We start from the raw sequence: 11,143 nt of genomic DNA, 5'->3' as shown, positions 1-11,143 counted from the left end.
GCAACTATAGGAATTGTCAGGAGAATTCTCTGGAAGCACGCTTTAGCATACTGTGTGCAAGGGAGAATTAACAGGGAGCACACCATTTTTTTCCTGTCAGCGATGTTGCATGGTAAGAACCCTCTGCCTTGCAATGATGAGCTTCCCCAAAAGCAATTCAGATAGTAGCCGTCCTCACTTCTCTGCATCATCAGTGCCGTAAGTAAGTGCAGCTTGCCTCTGGTCAGTTGATGTACAAGGTATGACCAAGTCTGTCAAACTGATGAGATGTGGCTACATTTAACATGTGGGGGAAGACTCCCCTGCTGTTGTGCCCCGATCAAGTGTGGGACTTCAGAGGCAGTGTGGTGAAACCAGACACCTTTTCTTTCGGGCAGCAGCCCCGGCAGGGCTCTCTGTGACACAAACCTAACTCTTTTAATATTATTACCAGATTTGCAAGCTATTAGCATAGGCTTTTGTAGAGACCAGTGCAGGAGTTCAGGGCTGCCCTGTCATACAGTTAGATTCTCAGTCTCCGCTGAGTGGGAGGATCACACTGTGTGAGACTAATAAGGACAGAGATGCATCCCCCTTCTCCCTTTCTTTAGAGACTCCAGCAACTCCTCAGCAGCTCTGAACTGGCCTTGGCTCTGCTTCTGGGGGAAACTTAATAAATAAAAATTGAAGGTAAGAGCCTCTTCTTTATGACCAGCTGATTTATGCCAAGCCTAGCCCACAAGTTCTGTCTGCTCTGCTGCTGAGTTTTGTCAGCATTTAATGGAGCTCTCGGTGAATTTTGTGATGGATTGCCTGCTGATAAATAGATTGCTTCTTTGATGCTGATTATGTCATGCAGCTTGCCGAGTTTTGTGATAACAGAACAGGCGTTTGTTTGCACAAGAACCTTGATTGAAAATGCCTCTTCTGAGAGCACAGGACACAGTTGAAAACTAAGGCTTAATGTATACAAACTGGTAGAGCGAGAATGGATTCTACGGAGAGTTTTCATCCACTTTCTAGAATGTTAAAAGTAAACAGCTCTTAAGCGTGTATATGTGTGTTGAGGTGGCTGTTGCTCTTTTTCATAGCTGGACCACAACATTGAAATGTGTATTGTGTAGGTAGGACACTTAGTGGAATAAAGGTATAGCTTAAAGGAATGCTGGAATTTTAACGGGTTGTGTTTCCCATGAGGAACTACAGTGCTTCTGCATTTTACTGGGTCAAACTCTCTCGGTTTCCTGTGCTATTTTGAAGATTGGGGATCAAGAAAAGCGATCTTTTTGAGGCTAAGCAAACAGCGTAAAGTGCATCATTATTTGTAAATGAATTTCTAGTACTCAGTTAGAGGAGTCATTCCATTTCTCTTGTGATTTTATTCAGAGTCAAAATGGTATCTTTCCCTACTGATGCCATTTCTGAAGACTTTACTATTCTGCTGTGTTGTGTTGCTGTTATGCCTTATCACAAATGTATCTAGGGTATTGCTTTCAGCAAAGGTTAGAGAGTACCATTCCTATGAACAGGAAGAATTTTAAATGACCCATTCCAATCTGAAGGCTCTGAATAGGCTACACTTTATTTAGATTGTGCCTCTTTTCTCTTTGTTATTAGAAAAGAACAAAATGTAAAGACATTTGCAGATTTCAGAGTACAACCTTACTATACTGCCACTGTTCATTTCACTTTGCTATGCTGAAAAGATAGCCCAGACATTCCCATCCTATACCTCATACTACAATAAATGTAGGTCCTCTGATGTGTATCTCCTCTTGGTCAGGTATAAGAGCCCTACTTCAGCTGTATTGATGTGCTTGGCTTACTACTCACAGAGGACAGAACTATTTTTAAAAATGTACAAAGTCCATGAAAGCAGTTTTTTCTTTTCTCCTAGCTCCTTTCTGCAGTCATAGAGTCCCTGACCTATTATCCTACTGTCCCTGTCCTATTGTTTCTTTTATTTTTCTTATATGTATTCATTTCATGCATTCATAACTATGTTTATCCTTATACCTATTATCTTGTAAGCGATTGACAATTCAAATAAATAAATAAATAAATAAATAAATAAATAATTAAATAAATAAAGAGTTGCCCTCACTATTTTAATCATAGCTTTGGAGAGGGCCTCCTGAGGCAGAAGCTATAGCAAGTGTGAGTCCTTTTTTTCACTTTGCTTTTTGCCTCAAAATTAAAGAATTCTCTCAAGGATGAGTTATTCTCAGTTTTGCTTAAGAATGGCATTTGTTTATGAAGACTTGAAGCTATGCTCTGTCTGCTTCCCATGATGCCTAAAAACAAACCTGTGAATTATCCTACATATTTGTCGGATTCTTCTAAAATTGCTCCACTGTCTTAGCCTGTGGCTGGAATTAGTCCAGGGTTCACATTTTCTAACATAAGAGCGTAACTGAAATTGTCCTCTGTTTGGGCCACATGTTCACATTGTGGATTTATGAGAACTGTGATGAAAGCATGCAGTTTCCCAATGGAAAAGGTGTTGGGTGGTGTTAATCAGATGTGAATGGCTTCAAATAGAAACATCAAGGTCTTTGTACACTTTGGTAGCAAGGAAGTAGTCACAAGAAGACATGTTGGCTCAGGACATTGAGATGACTTCTTTTTAGCGGCTCTACTTTGTGACTCTAAGAATATTAGAGAACAGGATATATTGTACTTATTAAAGAGGTAAAAACATTCCTGTCTTGATGACCATTGATATCAACCCCTCCCCAAAAAGTTTCTATACCTGTCTGCTTTTTAAAAGATAAGAATAAGAAGGCATGATAATTGTACCAGCTACTGAAGCGTCAGTGGCAGATTTTTACTGTGTTACCTCAAGGTGTACGTTTAAGTCCTGATCAGAATACCTCTGATTAAATGAGATAGTAAAAACCGTGGTAAGGTGATACATGAAAGTTCAAATTGCCAGTGAAACTTGTTTTTTTGGAATCCCTTTGATGGTTTGTAAATAAATATTTTAATCATGGAGGACTTTTAAAATGCATGACTTTTTCCTTGTCATTTGAATCAGGACCATGTAGCACCTACCCCCATACTCTGCAACCTCATTACTATATTAATCTGCTACCTGTATCAGCCAGGCCTAAATGAGAAGATGGACCAGTCAAACTCCACAGATCTCCTAAATTGTAAGCAATGAGTTGAGGGCGCAAGGGAAATAAGCACTTGCATAAGCAATCTAAAATGATTCAATCTGGGATTGGCTGCTGCTAGCTTGCTTATTTCCTTATTAGTCTTCTGAGTGTGATCTCCCTGGGAACTTTGGGGAAGTAGTCAGGCACATGGGCAGCGCCCTCCCCCCTCTACACAGCTGCAAGAGAGGTGCCAATCCTAGAGCAAAAGGCTGGGCGATAGACCATTTTTCCAATCCAACTTTGGTCATGGGTGCCTGAGCTTTCAGAGAGGAAGGCAGAAGAGGAAACACTAGCTTGACTACTGGAGCTTGGTAAGGGGATCCATGTCAAGGGAAAGGGAACATATTCCCATGTCAAGGGAATGTACCCGAACATTCTTGCTCAGGTAAGGGAACGGATGTAAAATTGGAGTTAATTCAAATAGCACTAGATTCTGACTTTTGTGTCTGGTCATCACCCTGACACATGGCAAGTAGTTCTGTTGATTAAGTCTACCAACTCTTTTCCTCTGTGAAAGTTCCCCTGTCTTTAACAGATCAACGCCTCCTAAAGTAGAAATTCATCAGGAGAGTATTCTCCTTGCTTGCAAACATGGTGATTGCTTCTCTGCTGCCTTTTTTTCTTTCTGAATATGCAGTTATTGTCCTTGTAAAATAATTGTGACAACTCTGCTAAAGGAAATTTTTTCACCTACATTGAGTTGCTTTCCTCTTATTTGAGAGTCACCAGCAAATATAGTTTGCGCCTGCATAGGTTAAGTGATACCTCTTCTAGGTTCTCAACCATATAGGTAGTCTCAAGTTACAACAGTTCATTTAGTGACCATTCAAAGTTACTGCAGTACTGAAAAAAAGTGAATTATGGCCATTTTTTACACTTAATCATTGCAGCACCCCATGGTCATGTGATCAAAACTCAGACACTTGGCAACTGACTCATATTTATGACAGTTGCGGTGTCATATAAACACCTTCTGTCAAGCTAAATCAATGAGGGAGCCAGATTCATTTACCAACCATGTTACTAATTTAACAACTGCAGTGAGTCACTTAGCAACTGTGGCAAGGAAGTTCATAAAATGAGGCAAAATTCACTTAACAAATGTCTCACTTAGCAACAGAAATTTTGTGCTCAGTTGTGGTCGTACAACAAGGACTACCTGTATTGACTCATCTAATGTCTTTCACTTAGAAGATTAAGTGTCAAAATGGCCATAGGCTAATAGATTTGTGGATTTATGTACAAAATTCGTTTGCCCTAGGGTCAGTGAAGAATTTAAGCCTACACTTTTTCCCACTTGGCTATTCTTGCAATGTTGAATTTCACTGTATTGTTGCATAAATATTGTATTATTATATGTAAAATGTTTTGGGCTAGGAAAAGAAATAAAGTGGAGCACGAGGAAAAAGTTGTAATCAAAATGCATTAAACACGATTCTCATTGTTTTTAAACAGTTAAAACAAGAACCTCTTGGCAGGCAATTTTTCCAGAAAACTATGAGACATTTATCATAATTGTCGTTGAGATGCTTCTTATGAATTAAGTGGAAACCAACCTCCTGTTTTCTTCTCCTTCAGTTCTGCAAAGAACATTGGAACATCTAAGGGCAGGTGTTTGTATAGAACTCCACCGTCTCAGTGGATTTAACATTCTTTTTCAGACCTGGCAGTATCAGTAAACCAAAAAAATCTCCCCTTAGTCATGGACACTCCTTGGATGGCTTTGGGCCAATCTATCTCTTTTAGTCTAGCCTACCTCACAGGATTGTCCTTGTATAGGAGAAAACTGAAGGAGGACATGCCATGAACATCATCTTGAACTTCTAGAGGAAATACAACATACATACACCTAATTAATAAATAAAATATTCTCATGCATAGATCCAGATTGAGGGAAGACTTAAAAACATCTTGTCTCATATCTAAAGTGGTGGATATGATGCAAAATACTTCAGGAAATGAAAATCTGGAGATTCATATAGGTGACACTTATTTTCAAGACTTGCTATATTAAGCATGAAGAATGAATTTCCAGCAGATTTTTTTAAAAATAGAAATGGGTCTTATGGTAGTAATGCTGCATTCATCAGCATTAGCACTCTTGGTAATGTTCTATTCTCAACTGCTGTTTGCCTTTCCAGGGAAAAATTCCAAAGAGAATTTTGATCAGGAACGAAAGATGAGGCTGGGTTAAATAGTTCCTGTTTCTCAGCTACAGTATGCAGCTTCAACCAAATCATCCCTCCATATTTCAATTAGCAACAATTGGATAATTTATTTTAAAAAATAATTTTTTTCCATTGCCAGCAACTATTTTTCAGAGAGAACCTTACATGGTACGCTTCCCAAAAAAGCAGTATGCAAAAGAGAGAATTTTCACAATCAGTGCCCGCTTTCTAATGATTAACTCTAAAAAATGCAAAGAATTTGAAATAATATCAGTAGTGTAAAATCCTAGCTATGCATGGCTAGAAGTTACTGCCTTTTATTTTCCCTGTGGAAGATTAGCTGATCCCGTAGGAAATAAACAAAACCAAACTTTATTCGGGAAAAAAATATAAACTTTGAAAAAAATGTTTTAAATTTCCAAAATAACAAACATTCAGTCTTGGAAGAAATACATGCTACTCGCTCTAAAAAAACATAAATGCTCAGAGCAGACTACAAGAAAGTAGTGATTTGCTACACCGAAGAATTTCTGTAATAAACTCTAGGAAAGTATTCCAGGTTAATAATATACAGACTCCAAGAAGATTCTGAAAATGTTATATCTTCATGCAGAGCATGGACTATGAATAAAAGGCTGAGGTTATATATTCATTTTCATAATTTTCATAGATAAACACATTGGACTATGAGGCTTGGCAGAAAGAAAGTCTAAGGCAAATGCTAGCTAGAACGTATTTATCTATTTCCACAGAAGTAGAATTTTTGTTCCTGGAAGCAAAGAGTTTCTGTTTCATTTGGAATGAAAGAATGAGTCCTTTCCTTTCCCTAACTTTCTTTCAAGGGTTCTATATGAGTTCTTCCCAGGGGTGGGTTTCTACCGGTTCTGTCCACCTCTGTAGAACCAGTAGCTCTGAAGAGCAGCAGACATAGAACTGGTTCTATGTTTGCTGATGTTTTTGCCCACCTGCCCGCCTGGGCTCTTACCTGACCTTTATTTCCTGATTTTTTCAACTTCAGCTGCCGTGCGAGGCACAGCTGCAGTTAAAAAAGCAGGAAAAAATGAATTTTTGAAAGGCTGCTTCTCTGCACGCAGCATGCTGATGACAATTTACAGGCGCGCCCCCGGCAGGGAAGCACATTGTAAATCACCAAACCTTGTAAATGACCAAACTGGTAGTTAACCCTGTCGGATCCCATCCCTGGTTCTTCCCCTAAATTAAAACAACCAAGATTTATATGCAGAAGGAAGGCTTGAATAATTGGATTCTGTAGCTACAGAGCAAAGAATATCTGTTTCTCATAGATGTGTATTAAGCTTCTAAATATGTTTATTAAGCAAGAGGTGGCCATCATCACTATGGTTTTTCCCATAGATGGACCATTAGAAAATTGAAGAAAATTGATTCTTTTGACATGTGGTATTGGAAAAAATATTGATAATGTTGTGGGTTCCAAGAACAACACATAATTCAGTATTAGATGAAATAAAATGGAATACTCAAACAATGAAGCAAAAGCTAAAATACTTTGGACTCATAATGATAAGAATCATTGGAAAAGATCCGGTTGTATAGAAAAATTGAAGGCAATGGAAAAAGAGGCTGAAAAAACATTGGGTGTCTCGATACTTTCACTGATAACATGAGCAAAAGGTTACACAAACTCAAAGAAGCAATGAAGTTTACTAGAGCATAAAGAACCAGAATATACTGAATAAATTAACTGTGCTGTGGCATGGAGAAGGATAGTATTTTTTGGAGGCTGAGAACTTCCAATCAGACCCTTCAGGAATTTGGGGAAGAATAACGTTGCTGGCTTCCTCCAGATGATTCCTGTGCAAACCTTGTAAGCAGATGAGTCGTGGTAGGAATGAAGAGAGGGAGAGTCAGTTTCAGATGAGTAGAAACACCAGTCTGCATATGATATGCACAGATGTCTGGGCAAGTATGAATGTGTTTCATTGCCAGAGAGGGAGAAAATGCTTTGTCACTTCCAAAAAAGGACACCCAACACAAAAGACAATCAAGGAGAATATTTGTAGTTTAAGGTTGAAATGAAGGGTCCTTGGTGCTCTCTGTCTTTGGTTGTTTTCTTACAGATATTTTATAGGTAATATTATCAGCACTAGTCTAGACCATCTATTGGCAGCCTTTCAAGTAAAAGATTGCAAAACAAGGCCTGGGCCATCTTAAATTAAGGAGTGTGCAAGACTCTGAAACATAGGTGAGTCTGATTTTGTTGCAAGTTGGTCTCCCATAAACTAAAAAAGATAGATAGAACTCTGTTTATTCCTCTGGAAATTAAACAAAATATATTTTTCTGGATCTCACTGCTTTTAATTTTTGTTTATGTGGGTTTCCAAAATCAAAGGCAAATGTATTCTGTTCTGAATTACCATTGCTAATTGTTTTTCATTATTATCAGATTAATTCTGTCTTCATAAAGATAAAATTAATGTCATAAGGTACAGATGGCATGAATAAATCATGATGATTTATTTTTTCTAGTACCATAATTTTCATATTCATAGGGTGTGTGTGTGTGTGTGTGTGTGTGTATATATATATATATATATATATATATATATATATATATATATATATATATATATATATATATATATATATATGGTATTCAGCTTTGTTCAGGTATTTTCCCACGTCATTATAGTTGTGCTTTTAAAGTTGTAGCAACGTTTCGGCAGAATCTCATCTGCCATCATCAGGCTTCTGTATTGTGTTCGTCTGTGAGTCAGTCTTTTATAGTTGTTTCAGTTTTGACAAAATCAGTAAGATACTACACAGGTATCACATCAAGACTGCCTTCAAAACAGACAGAAAAATAGCAGCCATCCTTAGAAACCCCAAAGATAAAATTGACCTGGAAAACCAAGGCATATATGAAATCCCCTGTGCATCATGCCCTGCCACATACATTGGACAGACCAATAGAAGAATAAGTACCCGCCTAGATGAACACAAAAATGTAGTAAAAAAGCTGGAACACACTTCCTCACTAGTCCAACACATGAAAGCCACAGGTCATAGCATCAAGTTCAATGGCACCAAAACCCTAGCCACTATAGAAAACCCTAGCCACAGAATCATCAGAGAAGCCATAGAGATTGAAAAAAGACCTGAAAGCATGAATAGAAGAGATGATTCCACCAGACTGTCAATCATTTGGAAGCCTGCACTCACAAACAAAAAAATCTCCACACCACAAGCCAGGCAAACACCTGGGCACAAACAGATCCCCCCTGATACCTCCAGCTTAAACACACCCCAACCAGGCACCCAGATGAAACCTAGCTTCCTAATAACTGATAGCCGTCCATTTACTCAGAGCCAAGCTGCACTAAAAGCCTCCAATACAGGAACACAATGTTGCCAGCCAATCAAGACCAAAAAAGCCACAAAACAGACAGAAGATATTAGAAACACCAATCAAGCAGAACACAGCAAACTCCAAGACCAATAAACACAGACCAAGACTCCCAACCAATCAGGATGAAGAAAAAACCATTCTGGCACAGCAGTAGGCTAGCCCCAAATTTAAAACTGAAACAACTGTAAAAGTCTGACTCACAGACGAACACAATACAGAAGCCTGATGATGGCAGATGAGATTCTGCTGAAACATTGCTACAACTTTAAAAGCATAACTATAATGACGTGGGAAAATACCCGAACAAAGCTGAATGCCATACATGTAAGTACCCTGAAAACTTAAGAAAAAAATATATATATATATATATATATATATATATATATATATATATATATATATATATATATATATATATATATATATATATATATATATATATATATATATAAAGTTTTGTTGAATTTGAAAAAGAAAAGGTTGTGCTACTCCTCTTTTATTCCTTTAAATCTAAATATAGGAGAGATACATTCCAATCTAATTTGATGACTAGCTCAGCATTCTGTTATAGTGAGTGCATTCTGTTTAAATTTAAATAACAAAGACAAAAGCTCTGAAATAAAAATGTAAATCTGCTGTTACTAATAATTTAATGGCTTATTGACCAAAATATATAATCTTTGTGCAGCTGCCTGAAACTTATTACTCATCAGTCTTTTAAAAGTAGTTGAGAAACACCATTCCCTCTGTAAAATTCAATTACTTTATTGTTGCTTTTTCTGTAGTGTTACTGTCACCCTGATGATAGAGATTGTTTAAAACAGATTCTTCTTTGTTTCCACTTAACAATATTTTATAATGCTGTAAAAAAGTGCAAGCTAATTTCAGCTGTACTGCTTTCAGACATGAGTTATTTCAATAAGCAAAGTTAACAAAATACTCTCTAATTATAGATCAAATGTAACAAAAATGTAAAACATTGATAATATCCATTTGATAACTCCATACCTAAATAAAAAAAATTATCCCAGAAAGTAAAATAAAATAGCCTTATGAACAAAAACTATAATATAATTACAAGGCTGAGAACAAATGATTTCTGAACAGCTGTTACAGTCAAAAACACAATTCTCAAAAACTGGAGATTGTCCATTCCTCCACACACAGAAAAATGATTGAGGATTAGCTCTAGCAATTAAGAAAAAAGATACTTTTTTGATCATCAAGATGTTCTTGGCTAATATACAAACATTTCATCTCTATTTTTGGATCTTTATGATAATTAGTACATAGCAGGGAATTCTAGCTTATAATTGCTCACACACACCTTTTCTTTCTGTAGGATATGTTGCTGGATGTGTTTATGAGTAAAGCCTGTATAAATGTGCGTGTGAAAAGCTTATTCCGATTGTTCATAATTATTCTGGATTTATATCGCTCACTACAATGTTGCTTAAATTATGAGGATGGGTGGGAACAGGAAGAAGTTCCTTGACTGAGGTGGTTTTTATAGCTTTACAAAAATTTAATACACCTAATTTAAGAATTTATAAAAAAGAAAGAAAAAAATATTCGGCACTAATTTTACTGTTTGGTTGAATGGATGTTACAAAGTAAGCTATTCTTTTTACCATGCTCCATTTAATAATAGACTATCAAGCTGAAATCATGGTCAGCACTGCCTGCCTCATTAATTTCATTTGGACAGGCCATGCAGCAGAAAAGATAGCTGTGAAATCCACGCTTCTCCTTATTTGTTCCCCATTTAAGCCCAATCATCTATCCTCTCCTCCTAAAAACAGTAGCTATGAGATAATAACTCAAAAAGTAGGGAAACTCCTAACCCTTTGGCTATTCATAATTATACAGTTGATGTTGTATATGATTCAGTTATGCATCCATATCAGATATCCAGATATGCATGGTTAGAGAATCTGTAATCATGTTTGTTTTTCTTTTCAGATTTCTGGTCATTTGTTCACATGTGTCCAAGAGGAGATGAAGGCTATTGGATCTTGCATAGGATGGCTTTGGTTTGCCGTCTTCCTCCTTCCTATGTCTCATTCTACCATAGTCACTGACAAGCCAGGTATTTCCTTATTTTCCTTTTTTTAATAGGATTCAGAAAGTTTGTTGGGATATTTATCCTGTTGGATAGTTACAATTACATGGAAAATACAGCATATGTCTATGTAAACCTCAGGTCCTAATGTAGCTATACTGTGTGGACAACTATAGTTTACTTAAACTGTGACAAATATTTTTAAGAGTTAGGTAGCGTTTTGGGAGCTAAACAGTGTTTCTGATCTAGGGAATATGTAAATTACATTGAAAGATATTTTCACCTAAGATATCCACCAGCAATATTTCCATTTCCTGATCACTCACAGGAGTCTACATTTAGAATGTGCATACCCTCATTTACAGTTATGTTGTGCTGTTATTGA

At 37.0% G+C, this 11,143-nt stretch overlaps 1 long non-coding RNA gene across 1 annotated transcript in view; it reads left to right on the top strand.

The window, feature by feature from the left end:
• The first annotated feature begins 581 nt into the window (after positions 1 to 581).
• The window catches only part of LOC148132969 (uncharacterized), a 29,598-nt gene continuing 19,036 nt past the window's right edge, over positions 582 to 11,143 (top strand). Inside the window, exons 1-2 of the long non-coding RNA XR_015747014.1 lie at positions 582 to 669; positions 10,659 to 10,785. This is a non-coding gene — a long non-coding RNA (uncharacterized LOC148132969). The remainder of the gene's footprint in view (positions 670 to 10,658; positions 10,786 to 11,143) is intronic.

This window comes from Notechis scutatus, chromosome 1 (genome assembly GCF_049901735.1).
Source record: "Notechis scutatus isolate UNSWTSFEM ecotype Mainland chromosome 1, rNotScu1.2, whole genome shotgun sequence".
NCBI lineage: Eukaryota > Metazoa > Chordata > Lepidosauria > Squamata > Elapidae > Notechis > Notechis scutatus.
This window is presented reverse-complemented; position numbering and strand designations above follow the sequence as displayed.